Below are 24,982 nucleotides of genomic sequence, written 5' to 3' on the forward strand. Positions count from 1 at the left end.
TTACATGCTGAATTTACGACCAGATTTAGGGGCAAACTCTGCTCTTGGCTATTCATTCACTCTCAGCTCCTAGTGAGAACGACAGAACCGTTGGTCTATGTTCAACAATACAAGATTAGTGTTTCCTTTTTACTTATCCAGGGAAGATAATAATGTACCTAGTAAGTCAGTCCACAGTGTAGCCAGAGTGGGGGAAGAACTACGATAGGATGAACAAAGACATCTTTTATTTCCATTTACAGAAGAATACAGCAGCACAGTTGAAAGACACTAGCTAAATATCTCTGTCACTTAAGTTATAACTGCCTTCTTTACTGAAACACTCACTCTTGGTCTTTTATCTATCTTGGCTTGTTCTAATGCTCTTTTAGTTGTTTTGCAAAGTGAAGTGCTGTTTAAAACCTCTAGCCTAGTGGTGACGTACTTTAGGGGGTCATTCTTACTATGCATCTTCTAGTCTAGTTCAAAGGAAAATAAACCCCTACGGTTCTCTAAGTCAATACCACTTTCATAAAATAATTTTGTCTTTCTCTCAATAAGGTACTTATTATTCTAATGATCCTAATCATCCTACTCTCTGAGTAATCTTATGTTTCTGCACTAGGGTTGTTTTGTGAGCAAAGGTTACTTGTATAGAGGCTGCATATGGGGGTTATTTAAACAAGGTATTTTGACTGAATGATTTCTGCATTTCTGTTCTCATCAAATTTGACTGTTTTCTTGGGGCCTTGGACTTGGGAGCCAAACATGAAAGCTTTTTAGGTTTTGTTTTTGCTGAAAACATGAAAAACGTTGACGCAAGTGACTGAGAAGAAAAATGTTTATTTAGATTTTTTTTCCACAGGAACAATTTGTCAAGTTCTGGCCCTGCCAAAAGTGCCCAAGTACTTTGCTAACAGAAGAACATGTGGGGAAGTCTCTGATTAGCTCAGAGGAGATGTGGGCCTTGAAGACATTCATCTATAGGTTTCCAGTTGGAAGCTTATCCCAAGTTGGTAGGAATTTGACGGTTGTTCAACGACTTATATTAACCATGCACTTAGCTTTCTGTATGCGAGGAGTTCCACCAGATTCAGTAGGAACAATGCATTTTATGCTCCCCTGGTCAGCACCTTGCACTTTGCTTTGATGCATCACCAGTTGTCCAGACAATTTGGCATGATGGAACAGTTTCTGCTGAGTGGAGAACAGTGTGCAAGAGCCAGGCGGTTGAAAGGGAGGGTTAAGGCATAGGGCTGCATGGGAAAATTTCACTTGAAAGCATTTTCAAAACCACTAAGTTAATTTGGTAATGTGGGGGAAAACCCCACAGCTGCAGTGTCAAAAATGAAAACATAAGGAAACAAGTCGCACATGAAAAAGCTCTCCTGAGATGAACCAAGGGGCATTAGACAGAAACAGATCCCTTGCCTCACTGGGATCTGTGTATGTGAGAACTGATGTTTTGTCTGATCTCGAAATGACAGACGTGATACTCGAGAGAAACGTGGGGTAACATCAGGCAGCAACAGCACTTGGGGGTGTACTTTTTTGGGAACCTAACAATAAAACGTTGTAGCTTTCTGATGTCAGTGGCAGGAGCAGGAGACTCCAGGCACGTTCCTGGCAGCTGATCGTATTTATTGAGTTCACGTTCCTCGTTTTTTAGGATATCAAGGTCTGGGAGCCACAAGATGGATGTGTTCCAGCTCAGGCCCCTTTGAGCACAGAGAAATGCATGCTGAGGGCTGCAGCAGGGACATGCTTTCTCCATGTGAGCCGGCAGAACAAACAGCAGAGTCCTCCGCTGGGGATGATTGTTGACATGTTTATGATGATGAAGTGAGGCAGAGCTCTCAAAGGAGATGCAAAAAATGAAGAAGTAAAGTGTGGCACTACTGGCGGGCCTATAGAATGCTAAATATTATAGGAAACTGCCGTTTCTTCCTATTTGTGACCTCTTTACTGAGGAGTTAAGGAGGTCCCTACCCTACCATACATCACGCATTCCCCACGTAGAGCTGCAGCTTTAACAACAACAACAACAACCCAGCAGGCGCCAGTAGTATGGAGTTACTGGGCTGAAGGTTCAGAGACTCCAGCCATAATTTATAGCCCTGCTTGGTAAGTGCAAAAGACGTGGTGCTGCATGCCTGAAAATCTGACCCAGAGGACAATTTATAAAAGCTAAGTGGGTATCAGAATACCCCAGCTAGTAGGGGCTTGTCAAACTGCTCGGGGTCATGATCCAAGCTACCGCATGACACGGAGCGTGTGTGTAACGTGGAGGGTCTTTGGGAGGCTGCTCGAGTCTAATGCCCCAGTAAACACCACCCACTTAGTATTTGAAAAGGGGGAAAGGGTGAGCGAGCCCTGGCTGAACTCACGATGGCCAAAAGGTGTCTCCCACCATGATGGCCATAAGGTGTCTCCTACCTCCAAATGGCAGAGACTTGTTGCATCCCTCCATCTCGCTCGCTCTCTGGTTCACATTTTTTTTTCTAGAGGAGGCAGTCAGAGTTTGCATTGGCTTCCTTTAGCAGAAGCCTGTCTACTTCAAAGAGACTATAGCAGCTCTAAGCTAGAGGCCCAAGGCACAGACGTGTTCTTCCTAGTGGTTCCTCTGGCGCTGAGCGCTCATTTCCTTCTCTGTTGGCTGCTTCTGTGGCACAGCAAATGTTATCCTGCTAAAATGAAGCCATCGGTAGACTACTAACATCTATCATAGATTTCCAAGTGCAACCTTAGGTTGCCATGCTATGGAGCACCGTTGCACATGGTAATGAATGCGGAGCAGAACAAAGATCAAACTCTCCAATGCTGAAATACAGATGATGCTCAAACACAGATACGCACACTGAATTTATTGGCACGTTAAAAGAAAGTAAATGAACATCTCCAGTAACCAGAAAAAAGGTCCTCTGCTTGCCTGTAGAGCACCCACATTGAAGGCTTTTAACTATCTGTTAAGTTCAACCTATGAATTTGCCTAGCGTAGCAAAAGCTGAATTAGAATTTACCAAAAGTATATGCAGAAGGCAGGGCAGGGTAGTACTTTAGAGACTAACTTGTTCAGAGAGGCAAGAGGTTTTGTAGGCGACATCCTACTTTTGCCAGATGCTATGGACATATTCCTATAAAAATATTAGGTAGAAACAATTGAAAATGTTCTGTTTTTGCATGGTTTTTCCATGGGGAAAATTAGTGTTTCAAACAACGGATTTGTGTACGTCAAAAAAAGTCTTGATTCTTCTTGTTTTTTGTTTTTTTTCAACAACAATAACCTACACTTGGATATGACCCATGCTATTAGAAAAGGTACTGATAGCCACAGTATCAGAGGATAGCAGTGCCAGTCATTTAAAAAGCTTAACTAATGCTTGAGTTGCTTCATTTAGCCAACGCTAACATATTATGATGTGGCTGGCTCCTACCTGGGGGTCTTTAAGAGGAGGTTAGATGTACACCTTGCTGGGGTCATTTGACCCCAGTACTCTTTCCTGCCTAGGGCAGGGGGTCGGACTTGATGATCTACTAAGGTCCCTTCTGACCCTAGAAACTATGAAACAAAATCCTAAAAAAAGAGTTAAAGTTTCTGATGGTTATATAAGAAATGATTGAAAGGTAGCACCCTGCCATATCCTACAAATACATGTGATCTAGTTTTGTTCCCCCCATGATGGCTGTTTTCATAAGTAAGGGGGTGGGGAATTGCATCAGCCTTGGCTTTGTGGCAAAATTACTGTACCAATAATTTAAAACAGTCTCTGCCTTGCCCCCTGAAGTTTCAACAAGATATAATAATCTTCATTTCAGGTCCCAAGTAGATGTGTTGCATATTTTCAAATAGCTCCCATAGCTCAGGTAGCTATGTTTTAGGTTACATCTACATTGACGGTTGATCTTAAGGCCATCCTGAAATCCATATCTGCCAAGTATTTGAAAAACACTTAGCTTAGGCTGCAGCCTCAGTCCAACCTGATTCTTGCTGATACTTGTACTTACAGGTAGGGGGAGGTTGACTTGCCTTCCTTTGCCTCCTCATTTTCTCCTTCTGCAGTGTGGCCTGTCAACGTAGATATAACTGGAAAACATTGGCATCTAAAGATGGGAGCTATTTGACAACATGGAGCACATCTAATTGGGACAGGAAGTTAAGACTATTGTCTTGAAACTGCCAGGGGAGTTGAGATAGTTTAAATGATTGATACAGGTATTTTTCCGCAACACAAAGACTGATACCATCAAACTTTGATGGTATGCACAGGAAGTATGCTACTAAATAACCCACGACTTCCAGGTCCTGACTTCCACCCCTTCTGCATCTAGTTCCTCCTCTTATGACCCATAAATAGAAAAAAAACCCTGGAAAGACACAGTAGCAGTTCACACCTTGGTTCCTGGAAGGGCTCCACCAGGAAATCCAAGATATGTCTTAGGGGTGCACTCAAGAAATAAGTCTAATGTAGATGCTGGCCTTGGTGTGGGTTACGAGGTATGATACAGAACTGCCTTGGTTCTGTACAGGTCTACAATGTGGGGGTTATTAGACCTGTACGAGGTATGATAGAGAGCTGACGGGAAGGGAGGCTGACTTGGTTCAGGCTGGTTGCGAGTGATTTCAAGGCCAGCCCTTAATCTTCGCATTGCCATGCACTTAGCAATGAGGGAAGAGATGCCACTGTGTTTTTTTAGTATTAAGTTCTACTCTTGGAAGATCAGGTGCCATTTGAATGGAAGAAAAAATCATAGCTTTTACGTTAAACCTCAAACATTTTTCAAGTGTTTTGACACCATTTCAGTATTCCTTTGGGAAGCAGTGCATGGCACTGTTTTGGCTCCTGATGTATTAATGTATGCCGAATGTGATCTGTGAAAAGAGCACGGAAATGTTCCACCTGGAAAATCCAGTGCGTTTACAGCTTTGTTGTCTTCATCTCCATTTTAAGAGACTTTCTCTTTCTAGCCTTTCCATAGGTCTTTAACAAAAAACCCCAACCAAACAAAACCCCCCTCCAAAATAAAAACCAAAAATCTGGAGACACTTTTTGTTTTCCTGCCCTCCTCCTCTTTCTCCTTGGCAGTGATTTCTTTTCCATCCTTTCTGTATCACTGCTCTAGGAATTTAGGGCCTGTTCCAAAAACCCATTAAAGTTGATGGCCGAGTTTTCGGGCTTTGGTGGGCTCTGAGTGAGGCCTTCAGAATGTGTTAATAATGAGGGGGTGTGAAAGCCTAGTTTAGGATGGCCACCACCTCCTAGGTTCAAACTCTTCGGCCAATAATAGGCAAAGTTAGATACCAAAGTCCATGCTTAGGCTTCTAAAAATAAGCACCTTTCTTTCAAGAGGTGCTGAGCACCTACGACTGTTACTTCCTTGAACGGCAATTATCCAGCTGACCTCAGTGGCAGCCCAGCTTATATTTGTACAGCTATGCTTTATATACTTGGCTGCTGGTTCTCATTCCATGGTTTCTGGTTTCTCCACCTGTTGCGTATTTTGTTGGTTTATTTTTCCTCCATGTAGATGAATCCACATTTTAATCTCATTTCCCTATATCCAGCCCATTTCTTCAGCCATCACTTTGTTATATTTCAGTCCATTCATTTTGTAGTGGGGTGCATGGGAAGCATTAGAGAAAGAGTAATAAACATGCTCTTTCTGGCTGTGTCCAGGCGAGCACAGGTGTTCGCTTCCCTGGGGACAAGTAGCTGCGGCATTACCGTGTGCCGCTGCTACTTGTCCCCGGAGAAAGCCCATGCCATGTGCCCTCTGGCGCTCGGCATATTACCTGAATGGGGTAGGGGAGACTGGGACCAGCAACTATGTTGGCCCCAGCAGCCTTATCTGGGGTGCTAGGGGACTGGGAGACCTGCAGCTGCCACTTCTGCAGCTAGAAGCCTGGCTGGCAGCTGGAGTGTGGCTCTGGCCAGCCAGGCTCTCATTACGGGTGGCATGCTCTGCCACCATGTGCACAGCCTGGTTTTTTTTTTGGCATGGGTTTTTTTTTGACCCTTGGATCTCCCAGGGCCAACCAAGCAAGGTAGCGCAGGGAATGCCTGCATTTGCAGTGTCTGGCACCGCGCTCATCTGGACTTGACCACTCTGTCCTCCCTGATAGTTGCAACTCCTCCCAGTTCAGTATTACCTGTCCTTCATCTCCTCTACCAGATCATTTATATAGAGGTTAATATAGAGGTCAGACCTAGTAGAGATCAGCGCGAGATGTAGTCATTTCCCTCCTCCTTTTGAAACATTTCTGCTAGGTACTCTTTGTTTAACGTCCACAAGTCCATTGAAATGCAGCGATACACTAATGTAGTTTACTGCATGCCCTGTATCCCCCCAAGGACACGATTCTCAGGATCCTGAGTGCCTCTTGGGAGGCGGTGAGAGATGTCCTGCCTATTTTAGTATCAGGCCGCAAGTTTGTAAATCTGTCAAAAAAGTATTCCAGTGCATCTGTCGTGCTCGGGTCTTTTTGCACCCCCCAGTCCTGGTGCTGATTCGATAATCTTTAGATGTTTTAAATTTTGTACCTGAGCTGCTATACCAAGTCACCAAGCTTTCTTAACAGGAAGACTGACAAGCAAAATGTGTCTAGAAAATATGTAAGATTGTAAGTGTGGGCAGTGCACAGGCTGACATTAATGGACAACATATTTGTTATCAAATCCAGTCCACATAAACCAATCTGAAACAGATGTGAAGATCAGTGGTATTAATAAATGGGCAAACTCCAGGGTTCCTGAAGGTGCAGCTTCAAGGGGGATGGGGGCACATCTTTGCTATGGCCTTGTTGCATGGATTTTACGTTCAAAGAACATTTGTTCCTATTGCTCCTTGTTTTGCATTTCCCGTTGGGCTTAGCAAATGCAGCATGCATTATGGATATGGATTGAGAATATGGAATAGATATGGAATTACAAGGATCAAACTGAAGGGGGACAGATCTGCTTTCAGAAGCTGAGAGAGAGAAGAGCCAGGGTTTGGCATAGCACTGGCTGCAAATGAATTTTCCTTCTGAGAGAAAATGTCAAGTTTTCAGATTTTGTTTTGTCCCATGTCTGGCTGCAAAGTTAAAAACCTTGAAAGCTTTTCTGAAATGGAGCATTCACAACTTATTTCTTTGACCTGTATGTGCAAGTTTCATTTTGACTTTAGTGTTTTAACTTCCTAACATAATTTATTTTTGTTACTATTATATTATAGAAATAAGTCTCCCACTCCAGTCCTACTTTCCTGGCTGAACAAGTCATAGTTAACAGCAAAACATACCTCCTTGGTATAAAGGCCACCCCACAGTTAAGTTTTAAGTCCTTGCTTTAAAATGTAGAGGCTCTGGAGCATCTCAAAGAAAAGGTTATTGGAATTTTCTAATGTTGCAAAGTGACGCATTTTCCCCATGCCGCTGTGTCTGAAACTGTCCAAAAGGAAAAAAAAAACAAACCATTCAGCCTATGGCAGATACTTGTCATGGAAAATTCCAGCCCAAGTCGGTTAATTTTCAACAAAATTATTAGCAATTGAAAACAGGGTTCTGTAACTGGAAGTGGTTGGCAAACTTAATGCTGGGCTATACTACTGGCTTTGCCTGTGAGGTGTACGTGCAACATAAACACATAAGAGGAACGTATTTTTCAGCACGTCTACACATCGCCCTCTGGTGACGTAGCGATGTGCTACATTGCTGTGCGGTGCAGTACAGCGACATAGCCATCATGCAGGTCTACATGTGATCAGCAGCTGTGTCGCCGTAGTGGCAAAATCTAACCGTGCACCACGTGCACGGTGCAGTAACCACCCATACTGTGCTGTGCTTTAGTACTTCCAGAAGGAAGCATGGTGCCATAGCAATGTTGTCATACGGCAACATGTAGATGCGCCCTATCTCGACTTCTGGAGTTCTAGCTTGCTGCATGTACATACGTGCACACAAGCATGCGTGCACAGAAACACCAAGACGTGCACATATGCTGTGTGTGACAGTAAAGCTACAACCCTTCTTTGCATTTGTGCCGTTTGTTTGTTCATGATTCCTGCTCCTTATGCCATGGATAGTATTCAGCTGCGAGCTCTTTGGAGTGAGGACCCGCCTTTCCCTCCGTATTGTAATACAGTGCCCAGTGCCCTTCTGGGAGTTGTACAGAATTTGGATTAATAACCAGTAACTGCTTTGCAGTGATAAAACACCACACTGTCAGGCTTGTGAATTTGTGCCCTCCTACCAGGGTCAGATTGATGTTTCCATGGTATCTATGTAAGGATGATACAACTCTCATTGTGGCATCCAAGCAACTATAAGGACATATGGGTAGCCTATTTGGACTGCTTCTTATTCAGTGGCATGCTCACGCCTGGTGGGCAACTCTTGCCACCCACATGTGGGCATGGAAAATATTAGACCTGGCTGTTGCTGAGTCTGCCAGTCTGATCATTTCGCAGCACCGTCAGCCTTGATTAGGGTTTTCTCCGTAGGCCTGTGGTGCTGCTCCATCAGGAGTCTCAATAAAGTTTAAACACTTGAATACCACAAGCCCTGCTGAAGCCAGGAAACTCAAGTTGAGCCGTCATATTGTTTGAATTATAGCAATATGAAAATACACGAAAGCCACAGGGAGCCAGCATTTCCCCGTATATATAAAACAGGGTTATGACCATATTAAAAAACCCAACTTTAAAAGTACATGGTGGAATTTGGAGCTTAAATATTACTGAAAGAGAAGAGCATGAAAATAATCAAACGTTAGAAAAGTCCCCACTTAGGTTTCACTTTTTCATTTGCTGTTATTTGTCACTCAGTTTTGGAACAGGGAGACAACAGAGAGTGAGCGATGCCCTTTAAACTGATGACATCTACCTTAGACTCAATACAAAACCTTGATTCCCAGACTTTGGGGGAGTTTGAAGCTGGATTTGGGTGCAAGCTTTTCAGGGTCTTTCTATGGGATCAGAGTGAATGCAACAAGTATATTGCATTCTAATAATTACATTGTAATTATGGTGTTATTACTGCTTGGTTCAAAAAAAGGGTGTCGAGAAATAAGGCCTGTTACTTTAGGGCAGGGTAGGACATAATGCCCTATACTACATAGATCCCACCAGCTATTCCTTTGGATGCCGGTTCGAAACCATAGCTTGCTGCATTGTGCTCATTGTACCTTTAGTTCCACCCTAGGCAATAGTGAAGCTTGCTTTGTCTACTGTTGTTCACAGTCATGTGTATACATGTAATGCACAAGCCAAAGGGGCAGTTGTTCGCACTGTAAGCAATGCAAACTCCCACTGAGTTCAGTACTGCAGGATCAGGCACATCATTACTCTCTGAAAATTGCTGCTGAGAGGTTTTTTTGCCCCTAACCAGTGAATGGTGTTCATCAATTGGCAACAAAACTAGAACTCGCAGAGCAGAAATGTGTCCGGAAAAGGCACTGTAAATTATCTGAGGCTCTGGATGGTAACGTGGGGAAAATACCATGAGTGATATTGTTGGGAAGAGATGGGATCCACCTGACAAAGAGAGGGAAGAGCATCTTTGCAGACAGGCTCACTAACTTAGCAAGGAAGCCTTTCAACTAGGTTTGCCAGGGGATGGAGACCAAAGCCCTGAGGTAAGTGGGGAAGCGGAAGACCAGGAGGGAGCACAGAGGAGGTGCTCTCGTACCTCCTGAGAAATCAGGGCAATCACCTAGTTAACTCAGCTGCCTGTAGACAAATGACGGAGCCTGGAAAAGAAGCAGGAAGAGTCGGTCGTCCTCGCACAGTCACGGAGGTATGACAGAATGGGAATACCAGAGACCTGGTGGAGCTTGCATGACTGGAGCATGGTCATGGATGCGTACAAACTGTTCAGGAAGGAGAGGCAGGGGACAAGAGGAGGAGGAGTTGCACTTTATGTAAAAGAGCCATATGATTCCTCAGTATAAAGCTGGAGATAGGTCTGTTGAAAGTCTCTGGGTTAAGGTTAGAGGGGAAATCACCAAAGTTAATGTCATGGTAGGGGTCTGCTATAGACCACCAGACTGGGAGGAAGTGGTGGATGAGGCTTTCTTCAAACAGCTAGAGGGAATTTCCTGATCACAGGCCCTGGTTCTCATGGGGGACTTCAATCACCCTGACATCTGTTGGAAGAACTGAGCAGTGTGCAGGCAATCCAGGAATTTTTTGGAAAGTGTTGGGGACAATTTCCTGGTGCAGGTGCTACAGCAGCCAACTAGAAGCCATGCTCTTCTCGACCCGGTGCTCACAAACAGGGCAGAATTGGTGGAGAATGTTGTAGCAGGTGGCAACTTAGGCAGCAGTGACCATGAGATGATTGAGTTTAGGATACTGAGGAAAGGAAGGATGAAGAGCAGCAGAGTAAGGACCCAGAACTTCAGAAAAGCAGATTTTGACTCACTCAGGGAACTCATGGGCAGGATCCTGTGGGAAGCCAGTCTGAGGGAGAGAGGAGTCCAGGAGAGCTGGCTGTACTTTAAAGAAGCCTTACTGAGAGTGCAGGAACAAACCATCCTGATGCACAGGAAGACCAGTAAGTATGGCAGAAGACCAGCTTGGCTTAGCAGGAAACTCTTCAGTAAACTAGATCACAAAAAGGAAGCTTATAAGAAGTGGAAACTCGGACAAATAACTAGGGAAGAATAGAAGAGCATTGCTAGGGCATGCGGGGATGAAGTCAGGAAGGCCACAGTACAACTGGAGTTGCAGCTAGCAAGCAATGTGAAGGGTAACAAGAAGGGTTTCTGCAAGTATGTCAGTAACAAGAAGACAATCAGGGAGAGTGTGGGTCCCTTACTGAATGGGGGAGGCAACCTTGTGACAGAGGATGCAGAAAAGGCTGAAAGGCTTAATGCCTTTTTTGCCTTAGCTTTCACAGGCTAAGGGCAGCTCCCAGACTACTGCACCGGGCAGCACAGTTTGGGGAGGAAGTGAGCAGCCCTCAGTGGTGAAAGAACAGATTAGGGACTACTTAGAAAGGCTGGATGTGTCCAAGTTCATGGGGCCAGATGTGATGCACCCAGGGGTGCTGAGGGAGCAGCTAATATGACTGTAGAGCCTTTGGCCATCATCTCTGAATACTCAGGGCGATCAGGAGAGGTCCCAGATGACTGAAGAAGGGGAAACATAGTGCCCACATTTAAGAAAGGGAAAAAGGAGGATCCAGGGAACTACAGACCAGTCAGGCTCACCTCAGTCCCTGGAAAAACCATGGAGCAGATCCTCAAGGAATCCATTTCTAAGTACCTGGCGGAGAAAAAGTAATTACAAACAGTCAGTATGCAGTCACCAGGGGAAAGTCATGCCTGGCTACCAAGGATGCAAGCAACTCTGAGTGCCGTAGTAATGGAAAACAACCACCTCTACACATAGTTCACATAAGATTATTAGAGAGACACCTTGTTGACATACAATAAAAAAATATATTGCTTGGGAATACAAAATGGTACTGTTGGATGATAATTAACCTAGAAATACTACAGGGTTAATACTTGAAATTCCGAAGTCTGGAAACTTGGCAGCAGGGGAGGAACAATTAACACTGCCAGCACTACCCCCCACCCTCCCACCACCACATTTCTGGCCGTGCAGGAAGACCCACATGCTGGATGACACTGGTCCAGGGACCAGGTCTGGCCAATGGACAGGGGGCTGAGCACTCCTGATTTAGACCATTTGGAGACAAGGGACTTGTTGGCTACTCTTTCAATGTACAGCAAGATGCCAGAATGCCATGCAGCTAAAGTTCATTCACTTACTGTGTATAATTAAGGAAAAGTCATGCCATACCAACCTGACTGCCTTCTGTGATGAGATGACTGGCTCTGTGGATGCAGATAGACCAGTGGATGTGGTTTACCTTGATTTTAGCAAGGCTTTTGATACAGTCTCCCACAACATTCTCACAGGCAAGCTAAGCAAGTACGGGATGGATGAATGGACTGTAAGGTGGATAGAATACTGGCTGGATCATCGGGCTCAGAGGGTAGTAATCAATGGCTCAATGTCTAGCTGGCAGCCAGTATCAAGTGGAGTGCCCCAGGAGTCAGTCCTGGGGCCAGTTTTGTTCAATGTCTTTATCAATGACCTGGAAGATGGCATAGAGTGCACCCTCAGCAAGTTCGCAGATGACACCAAGCGGGGGGGGAGAGTAGTAGATATGCTGGAGGGTAGGAGTAGGATTCAGAGAGACCTAGACAACTTGGAGGATTGGGCCAAAAAAATCTCATGAAGGTTCAACAAGGACAAGTGCAAAATCCTGCACTTAGGATGGAAGAATCCCATGCACCAGTACAGCCTGGGGGCTGACGGGCTGAGCAGCAGCTCTGCAGAAAAGGACCTGGGAGTTAAAGTAGACAATAAGCTGAATATGAGCCAGCAGTGTGCCCTTGTTGCAAAGAAGGCTAATGGCATACTGGGCTGCACTAGTAGGTGTGTTGCCAGCAGGTCAAGGGAAGTGATTATTCCCCTCTATTCAGCACTGTTGAGGCTACATCTGGAGTACTGTGTTTAGTTTTGGGTCCCCCACTACAGACAGGATGTGGGTAAACTGGAGAGAGTCCAGTGGAAGGCAACACAAATGGTTTGGGGTCAGGGACACATGACTTTTGAAAATTATGACACATGAACACATGACATAAAAATTATCCAGGAGCACATCTGTGAGGGACCAACAGGGGAGATTATGCTTAGGGGCAATCAACATGGGTTCATTAGAGGCAGGTCCTGTCAGACCAACCTGATTGCCTTCTATGACCAGGTCACAAAATCCTTGGATGCAGGTGTCGTTGTTGCAGGTGTCGCGGTGGATGTAGTCTTTCTGGACTTTAGGAAGGCCTTTGACACTGTCTTTCATACCAATCTCATTAAAAAATTAGGCGACTGTGGTGTCAATGCCTACACAGTCAGATGGGTTGCAAATTGGCTGGAGGGCCGCACCCAGAGGGTGGTGGTGGACGGGTCATTTTCGACCTGGAGGGATGTGGGCAGTGAGGTCCCCCAGGGCTCGGTCCTCGGGCCTGCACTGTTCAACATCTTCATCAGTGACTTGGATGAGAGGGTGAAAAGCACTTTATTCAAATTTGTGGATGACACTAAGCTGTAGGGAGAAGTGGGCATGCTAGAAGAGAAGGACAGGCTACAACTAGACCTGGACAGATTACGGAAGTGGGCGGATGAGAACAGGATGGGATTCAACACTGACAAGTGCAAGGTGCCGCACCTGTGGAGGAAGAACCAGCACCATACCCACAGTCTGGGGAACTCACTTTTCATCCATGCAGAGGCAGAAAAGGATCTTGGAGTCATTAATGACTCCAAGATGAACATGGGCTGCCAATGTAAGGACACAGTTAGGAAGGCTAACTGTCCCTTATCATGCATCCAGAGATGCATCTCGAGCAGGTCCAGGGAGGTGATCCTCCCCCTCTATGCGGCACTGGTCAGGCCGCAGCTGCAGTACTGAGTCCAGTTCTGGGCACCGCACTTCAGGAGGGATGTGGACAGCATGGAGAGGGTCCAGAGGAGGCCACCCGCATGATCGGGGGCAGCAGGGCAGGCCCTACGAGGAGAGGCTATGGGACCTGAACCTGTTCAGCCTCTGCAAGAGAAGGCTGAGAGGGGATCTGGTGGCCTTCTATAAATTGGCCAAGGGGACCAGCAGGCACTGGGGGAGTCCCTGTTCCCCCGAGCACTACTGGGAGTAACAAGGAATAACGGCCATAAGTTGACTGAGAGTAGATTCAGGCTAGACATCAGGAGGCGCTACTTCACTGTCAGGGTGGCTAGGATCTGGAACCAACTTCCAAGAGAAGTGGTGCTGGCTCCTACCCTGGGGGTCTTCAAAAGGAGGCTGGATAATTACCTAGCTGGGGTCGTTTGACCCCAGCATCCTTTCTTGCCCATGGCAGGGTGTCAGACTTGATGATATGCTCAGGTCCCTTCCGACCCTACCAGTTATGAAACTAAAACTTCTGAGGAGATGCTGAGAGAACTGGGCTTTTTTAGTGTAGAGAAGAGAAGATTGAGAGGGGATTTAATAGCAGCCTTCAGCTACCTGAAGAGGGTTCAACAGAGGATGGAGAGAGAGACTGTTCTCAGTAGTGGCAGATGACAGAACAAGGAGCAATAGTCTCAAGTTGCCACAAGTGAAGTTTAGGTTAGATATTAGGAAGAATTATTTCACCTGGAGGGTAGTAAAATACAGGAACAGGTCACCCAGAGAGGTGGTGGAATCTCCATCCTTGGAGGTTTTCAAGACCTGGATAGAAAAAGCTTTGGCTGGGATGATCTAGTTGGGGATGGTCCTGTTCTGACCAGGAGCTTAGATGTGATGACCTCCTGATGTCCCTTCTAACCCTAATTTTCTATGATTCTATGAGACAGAACTAGTTCTCTGGGGAAAAAACCCAAATAAACCTGAGAGCATGTCCAAAAAGATGCATTCTAGTCCCTGGGACTTCTATATGTTTAGTTGGACAATTGCAAAAGGAATACAACCATGTAGAGATGACATGACAGAACTTGTAACAATGCCCCATACTCACTTGGAGCAAGAGAGCCTTGCTGGATCCAAATTTGATGTCTATGTAACATTACTGGGAGATTGGTTGAACAAAGAAAAGTCATACTACTCTCAAGGCAAAGGGAAAGATCTCCATTTAACATGCCATAGCAATTCAAGGAGTCCAGCTGAAGCACGTAGTAAAGATATATGTGCACAGGGAAACCAGACTCAGCAAATCAACCCAAAGCTTGATTCTCCATTGCCTATTCATTGCCTTCCAGGAGTAGAAGATTTGGCTAAAAGAAAGAATGGTCTTGCTTAGTTGTCTCCTACTTTACAGCCAGGCATCATTATTGATAGTGTTGGACCACACCAGATAACACAACACCCAAATACCAAGAACTACAAAAGGAATATTGAGAAGACCTTGAGGGGATTTAATAGTAACTTTCGACTACCTGAGGGGGGATTCGAAAGAGGATGGAGCTGGCCTGTTCTCAGCGGGGACAGATGGCAGAACAAGGAGCAATGGACTCAAGTTGCAACAAGAGAAGTTGAGGTTAGATATTAGGGAGAACTTTCTCACTAGGAGGGTAATAAAGCACTGGAACAGGTTACTCAGAGAGGTGGTGGCGTCTCCATCCTTGGAGGTTTTTAAGACCCGGCTAGACAAAGCTTTGGCTGGGAGGACCTAGTTGGGGATGGTCCTGCTTTGAGCAGAGGGTTGGACTTGATGTGACCTCCTGAGGTCCCTTCCAGCCCTCGTTTTCTCTGATTTTTATGAATCACTTCTATCCCTTTTTAAAAAGGTACTTAACCCCTGAGATGCCATAGCTGTTAATAACTGGTTTAGAGCACTCACCACCATATTGTGATGTGTTCAAATGTTCTGATTTCAAGGCAAAATGATTTCTACCCAAATAAAAAGGATCTTTATCCTTCCAGGCTTTTGTTTGTCAGTGTTATTAATGGAGCTTGCAAGCTTTGTAATCATCATGGCTCATGGAGTCTTATCCCTTTGCTATTAGTAATTTTGATGTCACTACCATGCTACACTCCAAGGGGGGTGCAGCATATTTACCTCCGCATGTGTGTGTTTTCAGGAACAATTACTAATGTCAATCAAATATCCTTGCTAGATCCCCCTTTCCTCCTTTCCCGGCATCAGCCATGCAGTAAATCATTTTCACATTTACAACATGAAGGCGGCGCTTGGAGCAATCACTCTTGTGGTCAACAAACTCTTACTGCTTCTCCATTGTCTTGGGTCACTACTTAATTACTAAATTTCGCTCCCCGTTAAATCCATTAATTGCATCTCCACCAGCTTGGGCTGGGGCCCCTTGCTCTTTTATGTTTTACATTAAGTGTGTGTACAACTCCAGTCACTGCTGTTTTTCACACGTGCAGATAACCCTGATCTCTAGCAGCATTTCAGTCTATTTAAGTGACAGTGACTTGACTTGGTTTGCACAGCTACCAATACACTGCCTTATGGTAGGCTGGCACTTCAATTTTCAGAAGAAGCCAGACAGGTAGAGGGGGCACAAAATGAAAATTGAAGGGGAAAGGGAGGAGAAAACTCTGTTCTGGTGCATTGTATCTATTATGGCTAAGGCTTATTCTTCCAGGCTCTTCTGCAATTCATATGGTGGAATGAGCAGCATGGGTGTGAGGACAAACAAGAGAGGAAGGGGAGCAGGTAGAGAAGGTTGACTGTTAACTTTATTGAAATAAGGTTTTATCAGAATTTGAACTTGCCTATGAAATGTAACACCCCCCCGAACTTAACATGGTAGGATTTTAATCTTAGTGTGGATAGAAATGGGGATAGACTCTGGCCCCCAATCCTTTGTGAGCCCTCATGGGAATTCATAGGTGTTACATTAGATAGAAAAGGCTGTTGTCCGCTACATGAAATTGCAACAAAAACATATGGAGAATGACATGTCTAACATTTGAACATAAGGGCTACAGAATTCAAACAAAGCTTGTTTCATAGCCCGTATTACAATCTACGGTATGTTCACGAAAACGCCACATGAATTGCACTTAATTTGCTACAGAATGTGTTTTGCTTTTTCCGTTAAAAAAATGGAAACTGTGAAGGACAAGAATTTTTCTACAGCTCAGTTGTAAAAGTTCCATAAATATGGAGTCTATTAAAACTATTATTTGTTTATGATGTGATTGTGATTAGTTGCCTGTAAAAGTAAAAGCAAGAAACTGCCACACGCTGGAGCTGTTAGGCTCAGTTCCCAAAATTATAATTCTGTTTATAATTATTAAGAACTGAAGTATCTCCTTGCCCACACCAAGGTTAGAGCCCGATTGGTCTAATCACGGCGCACCGATATCGCAGACAGAATCCAAGTCCCGTGGAGCGTACGCTGTACATAAACCACGTTCAGAAGAAAGGAATTAGAACATCATTATTACAGCTGGGAAACCGGGATGCAGAGTGAAGAAGTGACTGGCTGCAGAATGCCCAAAGGATCTCCATGGCTGGCCTGGTGAACCTAGTAAGTATCTACCTGAGTGCAAAGGTCTTGTCAATGTGGATCCAGTTACAGCCATGGGGCCCTTTGTTAGGTTCACTCCCTGACTCGGAGACAGTCATGGGTCACTGGGTTGCATTCGATGCAGGGTCTGTTATTTCTTCCTTTAAAAACACAAAAGACTGACAGTGTCAACTAGAAACCTAGTGTCAACGAAGTATTTATTTGGGTATTTGGTTAGGTTAGCCAAACTTACCTCTGGGACCTAAATTTTACCGACTGTAAAGGGTTATAGATCTAGACCCCTTCTCCTTCACTTCCTTTCCCATTGTTCCTGCTTGCTGATATAAACCTACCTTAAAGAGCAGTTTGGGGCAATTCATTGTTTCCTACCCCACTTCTACTGGCAATTGTCACCTTGAAGTTCCAGCCGTCCTATATGTCTGCTAATCTACAGAGCTTGCAGACATACAAGGTTTATTATTTCCCATTATTCAAAGAGTTCAGGAACAAGTTGCTGCACCTATAATAGTGCATACTCCCTGTGTATTCATTCCCTCTTCATCTGTCATGTCTAACATGCTGAGCTGAGCTGCACCAAAGCTACATCCAGACTTCAGGTGAATGATACCTCAGCACTAGATAGGAACTGTTTAGTCAATGTTAAGTTTCAGTTGTATAGGATAGCATGGGGGTGGGCAAAATGCGGCCTGGGGGCTGGATGCGGCCCACCAGGCCATTCTATCCAGCCCATGGGGCCCCTAAAAAATTTAGAAAATTAATATTTATCTGCCCTGGGCTACCTGTCATGTTGCCCTCAATGGCTTGCCAAAACTCAGTAAGCAGCCCTCTGCCCAAAATAATTGCCCACCCCTGCGATAGCATGTATGTGAGATGTTTTATCAATAGGTTATCAGATGGGATATGATTTATAGGTGACAATATTGAGAAAAAGGGCAGATTGTAATAGCCCCCAGTTGTTCCTATGAATTGTCATTGGGACCTTTACAAAAATAAATCTTGGCACAGAGAATAGTTCCGAAAGTCACATCAGGCACCTTCCTTGATTATTCACAGGCCATGAGGCAGGGTCTTGAAACCTGTCCTGACAAAATGTCCTGGCTGGTTGTCATCCTCACTTTGGATTGGAACTTAGTTAAAAATCCTTCAGCATTTTCCTCTAATCCTAGCAGTAAGGATGACTTCCTTTTCTTTAGCAGGAACAGCCATGCCGGGCTTATTCACATAGTTGTAATTCCAGGCACTGCACTTGAGAAGCATAAAATTCAATTGGTTTTGCCTTGAGAGAGAGTCTCCTCGCGCCTCTGTTTGGAAGTTTGTGCTCTAAGTGCCATCAAGAAAGGAAGGTCACAGTCTTCAGGTGTCCTTTGGAATGGTTAGTAGTTCAAACAGAGCTCATCTGAAACTACGACACAGGAAATGTAGGCTTCAGCTGAACCTCCTGGGGCAGCGATTCCACTCCTCTGCTAGAGGAGGTGACCATGTCCTATAATCCCTTTCACAAAATCCTTTCACTTCATCTCTCAGCCAATTCCTGCATTTGCTCCAACTTTCATATTCAAAGACAGTTGCAGAATCTCACTCCATTGATAGTTAGAAACCTTCCTTCAATTTTCAGGTTGAATTTCATTGGGCTTGGTGAATACCAAGCACTGTCCCTTAAGTAGTTTTTTTCTTGCCCTGGTATTCACCTCCCAGCTGCATTTATAGAAGGCAAACCTGCCCTTTCTCAGCTTTCATTTTACAGAGCTAAATAAATTAACCTCTGTAGTACCCTCTCCTAGGATAGACTGACCTTTCCCTTGATCACCCTACCAGCCCTTCTCCGAAGCTGGTCCAGTGGAAATTGATTGTTCTTGAATACAGGTGACCAGAATTGAGCACTATAATACAGGAAAAGTATTTTATACAGTAGAAGTAATATTTCCCCATCTGCTGAAAATCGCTTGCTTTATAGTTGCATTGCACTGTTATCTTTATAGTCAATTAGTACATCTAAGGTCTTTTCCCATTTTTTATTTCCAAAAGATTCACTCTCAGGATACAGCAAAAGTTCTTATCAGCTCCTTAGCACATGACCTTGGACTTAGAAATTAGGTGAAATGCAATTAGTGCAATTACTTCAGTCTAATGGATCATGCAACGTGTTCTGACATCCCAGTTCTCCCATATATGGACAATGCCTCCTGTTTTATTATCAAATCTTATTAATGCATGTTGCACTTTTTCCTATTTTCCATTTACCTCTCTGCTGTTCGTTGTCCCTTTTTTTGAAAATGTGTATTTAAGACCCTGCAAATTATTACTAGCGGTTAACACGGCTCAAAGTCTGATTTACCAGCTGTTTAAAAACAGGTTAATTTCCCCCTTTCTTCCCTGGACCACGAACAAATATCCATCTTTTGGAAGCCTCAGCACTGACTTCACAAACCAAAACAGAGATTGAATTATGGACCCAATCCTGCAAATTATGGGTAGGGTTCTGTGTGAACTGAGTCTCAGGCTATCTATACTGCAATGTGTACCTTTGGAAGTGGGGGTGCTCCATACTGGTTTACACATGCAAATCAAAGGCTAGAATTTGGATCTCATTGCTGTCATAATTTGAAGGTTATGACTTTAATCTTGGTGCATTGGTGCATCCCTTGGTGGATTGGTGCGTCCCTTTGACTTCAGTGCTTAATAACAAAGACTTCTTTGGTCCCCTGAAAGACCAGTTCTTCACAACGTCACTACAGTCATGTTGTTGCATAGTTACTTGGGAGGAAAAGAGGTTCACTTTCCTCCTTTCCTTATGCCCAGCCAACTTCTTTTTGAGTTCAATTTGGTTTTGTAGGTTTGTTTCCCAAATGAGTACTCTTTTAATGGAGTCACTCTCAGGTGAATGTAGACAGGGGAAGTTTATTGCCATTTTCCCATCAAATTGAGAAACACCATTTTGAATGTGAAACACCCCTCTGTTTCAACTGGAAGAAATGAGAGGTGGTTTGCCCAGCTTGAAAATACCAGCAGAAAGAGAGAGGGGAATAAGTCTGGGTAAAATAAAGAGTCTAAATAAAATTGTCAGAAATGAAAAGATTGAATTTGGCAGGTGGCAACCCAAATACAACAAAAGGGAAATTGGGAGCTTACAAGGAGTGTAGCAACAGGAGAATAATGAATAGCTCAGAACAGGAAGGTGTGGGTTTGATCTGGAAAAGAGACTGGAGAGAAAGGAAGGCAAGTTCAGGTCTTTGAGAGCTGTGTGGAGAAAAGTCTTTCCAAGGAGTTTGGCACAGAGACAGAGCCTGAATGGATGAGAGTTTGCAACTAGAAGCAACAGCAAATGTCAAAGAATGGAAAGGGAGATAAAGACTTAAGTGTAGGAAGAAGAAACTATAAAGGAAAACAACAGGCTCAAACAGGTTCAAAGTTCACAGGAAGAAACTGTGTTTGAGTTAAAAATAAGGAAGTTGGCAAAATGTTTTTTTCCGTTTTCTTCTTAGAAACCAACGATGTTTTCTTTTGGTGATATCTTTCCATGAGTAGGGTTCATATCACATTAATGTGTGTAGACTCCGATCACTCACATACCATCTCCTTGATGTGCTGGGTGAAATTCTCCCATGTCAATGGCAAGGAACAATGGTCACAAGCTGACAGAGAGCAGATTTAGGTTAGATATCAGGAAAAACTTCTTCACGGTACAGGTGGCCAAAATTTGGAACAGGCTTCCAAGGGAGGTGGTACTCTCCCCTACCTTGGGGGTCTTCACAAGAAGGCTGGAGAGGCATCTGGCTGGGGTCACTGGACCCCAGCACTCTTTCCTGCCTAGGCAGGGGGTCAGACTCGATGATCCCTTCCTACCCTACCATCTATGAATCTATGTCCACCCAGTTGGCCTTAAATAAGGCCTTCATGCACAATCCCAGCCCCAATCAAATCCATGACAGAAACTGCTTCTGAAGTAGGACTGGAGTCTCAAAGCAAGATCATTGCAGCTTCTGATGCTGCAGTGATCTCTTTTCTTTTAGGGCCTTTGTCTGAGCCTTCTGTACTAGGGCCAGTTTAAACATTAACAAGTGACTCAACTTTTATTTCACACTCGGTTCCCCAAATGATCTTAGGTAACTTTCCCATTAATGTAATCAGTAGCTTAACCGATGCACATGTTTACGCGTGCGTGGGTTCTCTATAAATACTTAAGTCAAATGGATAGATGGAATTTGTAAAGGATATTAGGAACTGCTGATTAGAAAGGCTAAAGCAGTATCCAGAAAATCCTGATTCCGGTCTTTGTCTTTCCAAAAAAAAAAAAAAAATCCCTTCCATGTTGTGTTGGGAGAATGAGGATCAGATTTAACAGCTGGAGAGCAGCTGTTCACCCCCCTCCTCCACATCACTTGGCAACTTTACCTTAAATTACAGGTATTAACTGTAATCAGTCTTCCTTCATAACATGGTGTCAAGCTAAAGATTGCCCTGAATTTCTACCACATACGGTGTGTAGCTAAATTGCACCCAGATCCACATAGCATAGTAGAGTTTGTATCATGAATAAGATACCCCACACTACTTACAATATAACCTCTGTGCAAGGCTGTCTGTGAAAAACCCAGACTCAATCTGTGGGGCCAAACCTTAAAAGCATTACTTACTTTTTACTCCGTTCTTCCTCTAGCAAGTGCCTGCTAGGGTCAATAAAGGTTTTGATTGAGTCAGGCTGGAACAAAGACCATTACTGAATAAATAATGTCATATTTCTTTCTATGTTTATACGAATTCACTTTGGTCATGCTCCCCTCTCTATTACTTTTACACTAATATTTAAGCCATGAATTTTACTGGCTGAGGCTTTTCAGAAAGTTTAATGTCACATCTGTATATTCGGAAATTGCATTCTGAATTCAAGTATACAAATATACTGGGAAGTATCTGCCCACTCACCCAATCCGGGAAGAGAAAAAAAGCCATGCGACTTCTGTAATCAATATTAGCTAGCTAGCACAGCTAATCTTGAATGCATGCCATCCACTGCTGTGTGAAATTCCTTCAGTAAATACATGGAGGGCAGAAAAAAAGGGGTAGAAGGGAACAAAAATATTAGTTGTTATGACCTCTCTGCTCAGTGCTAGTCAAGATGAAGGTAAAAACTGAGTCAGGATATGGCTCAAAATGAAGCAGCTGTGTCATTATCGTTGACCTCTGAACTCCTAGCCCTTCAACGAGGCTGATCACATGAAAAAGGATTTGTTGAGTAAATCCTCAGTAAAAGTGAGGAACCTTTAATGACAAGTGGTTGGGCCTGAGTTGATAGGCTTCCTCTGAAGAGTGATAAATGGATTAGTTGAACGGACACCCATTCTCCCCCACCTGATTGCTTTGATTCTACATGAATCTGTCTATCATCTCTCTGGTGACTTGGTATGAGAGAGGGCCAACACAACCGGAGGAGCTGAGCCCCAAGTGCCTTCTCTGCGCTGGCTGAATATCGGCCAGATTTGCCAGCATTAAGTGCAAGGAAGCGTTCAGCCTGAGCTGTGCTCTGCCTCTCACACTCAGCCAGCATGGCACTGCCCCGGAAAACCTAATGAAAACCTAATGGCATGGACCGTGTCTTGACTCAAAAGGGAAAGCTGCAGTATTCGGTCAGGTATTTCATAATGAACAAAATCTTTTCTGCCTGATAAGACTTTGGAAGTACATTATAAATGTACAGATAATGGGTGAGCCAGCTGTTAAGGTACTTGCCTGGGAAACAGGAAACACTGTCCTACCAAAGACTTCCTGCATAACCTTAGGCAAGTCTTATAGTCTCTCTATACCTTCACTTCCCACGTATACAATTAGATAACTGTATTTTCTACTAATGATTTTGGGCCAGTCTGGGGCGTACTTGCTGATGGATTCAATGCCTGGGAGATGTTAGGCTACTACTAAGACTGCACCATATAGGATGTGACGTTACAAACAGCTGTGCGACTAACTGACTTGCTGGGTTAATTTTTTTTCTGACTCTATTTATTTATTTATTTTCGGTTTGCTGGCTGCTCGGAAAAATAACTTCATTTAGATTTAAAGCATTTTGAAACTTCTTTTTTCCTCCCACGCAGCAGAGAGAGATTTCAAAATGAAAAGCTGCCTGGTTTGTTTACAAAATGTTAAAATTGTGACTAATTTGGACTTTTTGAGGTTTTTTTCTCTTCCAAGAAGAACCCTTCAGTAAAATTTATGTGCCTTTGCCAAGCTTTGGGGCGGCACTAAAATCTACACTTTTGGGGTAAAAGAAAAATGTTGGCCAGAAAAGTCACCTGGGCATACATAGATAAGTACCCGAGAGAGATCTTAAGGTAGCTGCAGCTGCTATTCCTAAGTAAGGTAAAATTACTAGGGCCCCTGTGCTTTGGGGCGTAAAGAGATCACCACCTGTGATGGGGAAGATATTCCTCTCCCAGCGTTATACACTTAGATGTATTATCTTCTCTGCTGAAGCATCTGCCATAATTATCTGTAAGAGTCTGATAGGACTTCTGATAATGGACCCAATTATACCTGGGTCTCAGACCATCAGATACTAAGATCTCTTGGGGCACTTTCAAGTAGGACAAATAATGGTCATATTTATAAGTCCCATAAACCAACTGGCTTGCAAATCTCCAGAGACAGGAACATTTGAATAAAAAAGAGTGACTGGTTCAAAGGACAGATGCAACGTTGTTTTCTGCCATAGGAAACAGATCTTGGTTGCTGTTGCACAGACAAATATGGTAGTGCTCAAATATACCACACCTTTTGTGATCCAAATATTGCTTGGATTTGTAGTTACACAGACTGACTTCAGGTCAGGCGAGCCCATATAGTTTGAGAGAAACTAGTTTTACGAGCAAATAGCTTGTGGTACTGTCATAGATTTGATAGTTAAAAGACACTATCAACGTCTTTATATGTCTGCTGAATCAGTGTAGCATTAAAAACCCTGCAATTTTACAAGACCCTCCCTTTCTTTGAAGCCTTTCTTCTTGGCAAGTAGAAGTTATAGATCAAAGAGGCAACCTGGTCTTGTAAAGCGTTTAGCATTTACGGGAGCAAGGAGTTGGGTTTCTTGACTAGGCTGGTAGTTTCCAGGGAATAAAATAATAATTACTTGTGTCCTGTGGAAAGAGAACTGGAGCACCCAGCAATGATGGAGGGAATCTCTCTGCTGCCACACATGTTCCCAGGGAAGTCTCTTGTTGCATACACACACAAGTAGGGCAAACAATAGCAACAAGAGTTGTGATTCTCAGACATGATCTGGAATGGAACTAGTCCAGATAAATTTATTTTTCCTTTGAAACAATTCAATGTAAAAAGAAGAAATCATCAGAATTGTTCTACTTTTTGGGGGGATTTGAATATTAAAAAAAATGCTCCCCTTGTAATACTTTAATTGCCTGGGCAGAACTCTTTCATTTAGTAAAACTTTGCATCCATCTTTTAGACGGTATAAATTTATATAAGTTAGACATTTTATAAATGTATAAGTAATGGGCCCACTCCCCACACGTAATTGAGAATGGACATTTTCTGCAGATAGTCTACTTTGGAAGAAGACAGACATTGTGCTGAAAACACATTTTGAACCAAAAAATGTGGACCAGACTTGGCATGGATTTCAAAGGTGGGGTAATATAGAGCTCAAAGGAAGACATTGCCTGCCTTAATCGGTGGCTTTTAGCATGTACCTCCACTGACAGTACCAAGGCACCGCTACCTTTGTGTTGTCTATTCACTATCTTTACTACAAGGTTTTAATACTCAACCTTGTTCGGGCAAACTGCATAGCTGTGATGTAAAGAATTTATTTTTTTTGAGGGAATTCACCCATTCTGAGTCCGTCAGCAGAACAACCCAACTGCCACCGTTTCAGTTCTCCAACCCTTCAGGAACACTAAATTCATGATTTAAGAGAGCTGAAAGGGTAGCATAAAATTCCCCGGATGTACAGTTCTTCTGTACAGAA

General features: G+C 43.8%; 1 long non-coding RNA gene across 2 annotated transcripts in view; it reads left to right on the forward strand.

Annotated features, from left to right (window-relative positions):
- The window catches only part of LOC149863501 (uncharacterized), a 40,673-nt gene that overhangs the window by 13,348 nt on the left and 2,343 nt on the right, over positions 1 to 24,982 (forward strand). For both annotated transcript variants that reach the window (XR_016442539.1, XR_016442538.1), the window contains exon 2: positions 16,802 to 17,004. This is a non-coding gene — a long non-coding RNA (uncharacterized LOC149863501). The remainder of the gene's footprint in view (positions 1 to 16,801; positions 17,005 to 24,982) is intronic.

This window comes from Crocodylus siamensis, chromosome 5 (assembly GCF_052110815.1).
Source record: "Crocodylus siamensis isolate JL-2025a chromosome 5, ASM5211081v1, whole genome shotgun sequence".
NCBI classification, from domain to species: Eukaryota; Metazoa; Chordata; order Crocodylia; family Crocodylidae; genus Crocodylus; species Crocodylus siamensis.